Here is a 5,974-nt window from a genome sequence, read left to right on the forward strand (position 1 = left end):
ACAGGCCCTAGTTTCTACCTTCTTAACAACACTATCAACAAGGCAGGTCCTACAGGCCCTAGTTTCTACCTTCTTAACAACACTATCAACAAGGCAGGTCCTACAGGCCCTAGTTTCTACCTTCTTAACAACACTATCAACAAGGCAGGTCCTACAGGCCCTAGTTTCTACCTTCTTAACAACACTATCAACAAGGCAGGTCCTACAGGCCCTGGTTTTGTCGCACCTGGACTACTGTTCAGTAGTGTGGTCAGGTGCCACAAAGAGGGACTTGGGAAAATTGCAATTGGATCAGAACAGGAAAGCAAGGCTGGCCCTTGGATGTACACAGAGAGAAAACATTAATAATATACATGTCAATCTCTCCTGGCTCAATGTGGAGAAGATATTAACTTCATCACTATTTGTATTTGTGAGAGGTATTGACATGTTGAATGCACCAAGCTGTCTGTTTAAACTACTAGCACACAGCTCAGACACCAATGCATACCCCACAAGACATGCCACCAGAGGTCTCTTCACAGTCCACCCATACATACCCCACAAGACATGCCACCAGAGGTCTCTTCACAGTCCACCCATACATACCCCACAAGACATGCCACCAGAGGTCTCTTCACAGTCCACCCATACATACCCCACAAGACATGCCACCAGAGGTCTCTTCACAGTCCACTCATACATACCCCACAAGACATGCCACCAGAGGTCTCTTCACAGTCCCCAAGTCCAGAACAGACTCTGGGAGGAGCACCGTACTACTGATATAGAATTTTATTATCAATGTCTATAATTTTCAATTATTCTAATCGGTCTGCAACCCAGAGTGTGTAAAGTTCTGGTTTAAATGAAACAGACAGAATTCCCAGCTCACAATAAGTCAAATCAAAGTTAATTCACGAGAGCTCTCCCATTCACATACAAAGATATCCCTTTTATAACATTCTTCTAACCTACGCACACACATGCACACTAACATTAGGAGAGCTATCTTCTTCTCCAGAATTCTAACCACAGTTTATCACTACCCAGCTGACAGTTCCAGTCCCCCCCGGATAAAGGAAACCTGGAGGGGTGTTCCCTGTCCTATCGTACATTCCCAGATTTATAGCCGGGTCGGTTCAACCACACACATTCCTCTCTCTCCCAGTCTCACCTAGTTGGACTTATGTTTAATATTTGTAATTACTCCTTATCCATGTTACATAACCTCGAATCCCTAATGGTTAAGTTTCCGGGTAGAATTATTTAATAATTTATCTTAAACCTTATAAATTATTTGATCAACTACATAGAGCTATGGCTACATGGAACTCTATTCCACATCAGGTAACTGATGCAGCAGTAGAATCACATTTAAAAAGCAGGTAAAAATACACCATATGGAACAGCGGGAACTGTGAAGCAACACAAATTTCCACATTATTCATTACGAGATGTAGTTGAGGGCTAGGGTTTAATGAATGATGTCCCAAATACAAGGCTTTTAGTTTTAGAAATATGTACCACTAACTTATTCCTTGCTAAACATTCTGAAACTAACTCCAACTCTTTGTTGAGTGTTGCAGTCATTTCAGTCGCTGTAGTAGCTGACGTGTATAGTGTTGAGTCATCTGCATACATAGACACACTGCCTTTATTGTGACACAGTCAATAGAGACCTGGGCCAAGTTTTAGGTTTGGGGAGAAAACCTGTTTTATGACTAAATTGTAAATATCTCTGAGTGCTGATATATGGGCCGCAAGGATTTCATCATCAGGAAGTAGAAAGGTCGAGGGTCACGGTAGGCCTACCCTGACCTGTCCTGCTGTGCGCCCTGCCCTTCTGCCCTGTCCTTTCATCCTGTCCTGTCCTCCTGTCATCCTGTCCTGTCCTTTCATCCTGTCCTGTCCTTTCATCCTGTCCTCTTCTGTCCTCCTGTCCTGTCCTCTTCTGTCCTGTACTCCTGTCCTCTTCTGTCCTCCTGTCCTGTCCTCTTCTGTCCTCCTGTCCTGTACTCCTGTCCTCTTCTGTCCTCCTGTCCTGTCCTCTTCTGTCCTCCTGTCATCTTCTGTCCTCTTCTGTCCTGTCCTCTTCTGTCCTGTCCTCCTGTCCTGTCCTCCTGCCTCGTTCTGTGTCCTGTCCTGTCCTGTCCTGTCCTGTCTGGTTCTGTCCTCCTGACTGTCCAAAGGGAATTTTGCAACATTTACCCTCCTGAAAAACAAGCTCTCTCACACACACACACAGAGACAATGTTTTACATGCAGCGTGATTGTAACACCTTCTAATCAGTAACATTGTGGACAACAGCGTGTGTGCAATCATTAACTGTAATATATAATGTTCATTAATGATCATTAGAACATGCTGACAATGTCACATTAAGACAAAGGAACAGCAGACAGACACACACACACACACACACACACACACACACACACACACACACACACACTATGTAGTCCACTACCTCTGATCAGAGACTTAAAGAACCTGAGTGGATTCACTATGTAGTCCACTACTTCTGATCAGAGACCCTATTCACTATGTAGTCCACTACTTCTGATCAGAGACCCTATTCACTATGTAGTCCACTACTTCTGATCAGAGACCCTATTCACTATGTAGTGCACTACTTCTGATCAGAGACCCTATTCACTATGTAGTCCACTACTTCTGATCAGAGACCCTATTCACTATGTAGTGCACTACTTCTGATCAGAGACCCTATTCACTATGTAGTGCACTACTTCTGATCAGAGACCCTATTCACTATGTAGTGCACCCCGTCAATAAGTAATCAGATGTACAATGCATTCGGAAAGTATTCAGACCCCTTGACTTTTTTACATTTTGTTACATTACAGCCTTATTCTAAAATGGATTAAATTAATTGTTTTCCTCATCAATTTACACACAGTACCCCATAATGATAAAGCGAGAACAAGTTTTTAGACATTTTTGCAAATTTATAAAAAATAATAACTAGGCATTGTTCTGAAGCTGAAAGGATATTCACATGAGCAGCACAATGCTCAGATTTAGAGGTGGTCACCCAAGTGTTTCCCGGGACAACGCTGGTCCTCTTTGATTTGGCGCAGCGGAGGAGCTGGATGTTCCAGTGGGACCAGAAGATAAACAAGTGCATAGAGAGGGACCGGTGCTCTATCAATCAACTGGTGTACCCATTTCAGGGAACACAACCTGCCAGCCGGCCATTAAACATTGTGTCCCTGGGACATACTGTAGGGGTGGAGTGCATCTGACTGACGTGGGCAATAACATCTTCCTTAAGAGTTGGTCTCTGGGCCTCCCGGGTGGCGCAGTGGTCTACCAGAGTCTCTGGGTTCGCGCCCAGGCTCTGTCGCAGCCGGCCGCGACCGGGAGGTCCGTGGGGCGACGCACAATTGGCATAGCGTCGTCCGGGGTAGGGAGGGTTTGGCCGGTAGGGATATCCTTGTCTCATCGCGCTCCAGCGACTCCTGTGGCGGGCCGGGCGCAGTGCGCGCTAACCAAGGGGGGCGGGTGCACAGTGTTTCCTCCGACACATTGGTGCGGCTGGCTTCCGGGTTGGAGGCGCGCTGTGTTAAGAAGCAGTACGGCTGGTTGGGTTGTGCTTCGGAGGACGCATGGCTTTCGACCTTCGTCTCTCCCGAGCCCATACGGGAGTTGTAGCGATGAGACAAGGTAGTAATTACTTGCGATTGGATACCACGAAAATTGGGGAGAAAATGGGATAAAAAAAAAAAGTTGGTCTCTCCAGTCTCCTAGAGCCTAGGACCTTCAGATTGGTCGTCACTAGTTGCCACAGCCACAAAGTCATAACCCCCCTATTTCTCTTCTTAAAATCAGCTTTTAAACCTAACCTTAAGTAAACTGCTAACCTTATGCCTAACCTTAAATTAAGACCAAAAAGTACATTTTTACGATACAGCCAATTCTGACTTTGCAGCTGTGGTAGCTAGTGGAAACCACTAGTGGAAACCAGCACCAAGCCCTGAACTAAGTCACGGTCACTAGACAGCTACCACCCGGTTCCCCTGCCGCTTAGAGGCCAGCTACCACGCGGTTCCCCTGCCCCTTACAGGCTGCTACCACCCGGTTCCCCTGCCCCTTAGAGGCCAGCTACCACCCGGTTCCCCAACCCTGCCCCTTAGAGGCCAGCTACCACCCGGTTCCCCTGCCCCTTAGAGGCCAGCTACCACCCGGTTCCCCTGCCGCTTAGAGGCCAGCTACCACCCGGTTCCCCTGCCCCTTAGAGGCCAGCTACCACCCGGTTCCCCTGCCCCTTAGAGGCCAGCTACCACCCGGTTCCCCTGCCCCCTAGAGGCCAGCTACCACCCGGTTCCCCTGCCCCTTAGAGGCTGCTACCACCCGGTTCCCCTGCCCCTTAGAGGCTGCTACCACCCGGTTCCCCTGCCCCCTAGAGGCTGCTACCACCCGGTTCCCCTGCCCCTTAGAGGCTGCTACCACCCGGTTCCCCTGCCCCCTAGAGGCTGCTACCACCCGGTTTCCCTGCCCCCTAGAGGCTGCTACCACCCGGTTCCCCTGCCCCTTAGAGGCTGCTACCACCCGGTTCCCCTGCCCCCTAGAGGCTGCTACCACCCGGTTCCCCTGCCCCCTAGAGGCTGCTACCACCCGGTTCCTCTGCCCCTTAGAGGCTGCTACCACCCGGTTCCCCTGCCCCCTAGAGGCCAGCTACCACCCGGTTCCCCTGCCGCTTAGAGGCCAGCTACCACCCGGTTCCCCTGCCGCTTAGAGGCCAGCTACCACCCGGTTCCCCTGCCCCTTAGAGGCCAGCTACCACCCGGTTCCCCTGCCCCCTAGAGGCCAGCTACCACCCGGTTCCCCTGCCCCTTAGAGGCCAGCTACCACCCGGTTCCCCCGCCGCTTAGAGGCCAGCTACCACCCGGTTCCCCTGCCCCTTAGAGGCTGCTGCCCTATGTACATAGTCATCACTAGACAGCTACCACCCGGTTCCCCTGCCCCTTAGAGGCCAGCTACCACCCGGTTTCCCCTGCCCCTTAGAGGCCAGCTACCACCCGGTTCCCCTGCCGCATAGAGGCCAGCTACCACCCGGTTCCCCAACCCTGCCCCTTAGAGGCCAGCTACCACCCGGTTCCCCTGCCGCTTAGAGGCCAGCTATCACCCGGTTCCCCTGCCGCACAGAGGCCAGCTACCACCCGGTTCCCCTGCCCCTTAGAGGCCAGCTACCACCCGGTTCCCCTGCCGCTTAGAGGCCAGCTATCACCCGGTTCCCCTGCCGCTTAGAGGACAGCTACCACCCGGTTCCCCTGCCCCCTAGAGGCTGCTACCACCCGGTTCCCCTGCCCCCTAGAGGCCAGCTACCACCCGGTTCCCCTGCCGCTTAGAGGCCAGCTACCACCCGGTTCCCCTGCCGCTTAGAGGCCAGCTATCACCCGGTTCCCCTGTCCCTTAGAGGCCAGCTACCACCCGGTTCCCCTGCCCCTTAGAGGCCAGCTACCACCCGGTTCCCCTGCCGCTTAGAGGCCAGCTACCACCCGGTTCCCCTGCCCCTTAGAGGCCAGCTACCACCCGGTTCCCCTGTCCCTTAGAGGCTGCTGCCCTATGTACATAGTCATCACTAGACAGCTACCACCCGGTTCCCCTGCCGCTTAGAGAATGCTGCCCTATGTACATAGTCATCACTAGACAGCTACGACCCGGTTCCCCTGCCCCTTAGAGGCTGCTGCCCTATGTACATAGTCATCACTAGACAGCTACCACCCGGTTCCCCAACCCTGCCGCTTAGAGGCTGCTGCCCTATGTACATAGTCATCACTAGACAGCTACCACCCGGTTCCCCTGCCCCTTAGAGGCTGCTGCCCTATGTACATAGTCATCACTAGACAGCTACCACCCGGTTCCCCTGCCCCTTAGAGGCTGCTGCCCTATGTACATAGTCATGTAATCACTGGTCATTTTAATAATGGAACACTGGTCACCTTAATAATGGAACACTGGTCACCTTAA

The sequence above is a fragment of the Salvelinus fontinalis genome, chromosome 8 (assembly GCF_029448725.1).
Source record: "Salvelinus fontinalis isolate EN_2023a chromosome 8, ASM2944872v1, whole genome shotgun sequence".
Taxonomy (NCBI): domain Eukaryota; kingdom Metazoa; phylum Chordata; class Actinopteri; order Salmoniformes; family Salmonidae; genus Salvelinus; species Salvelinus fontinalis.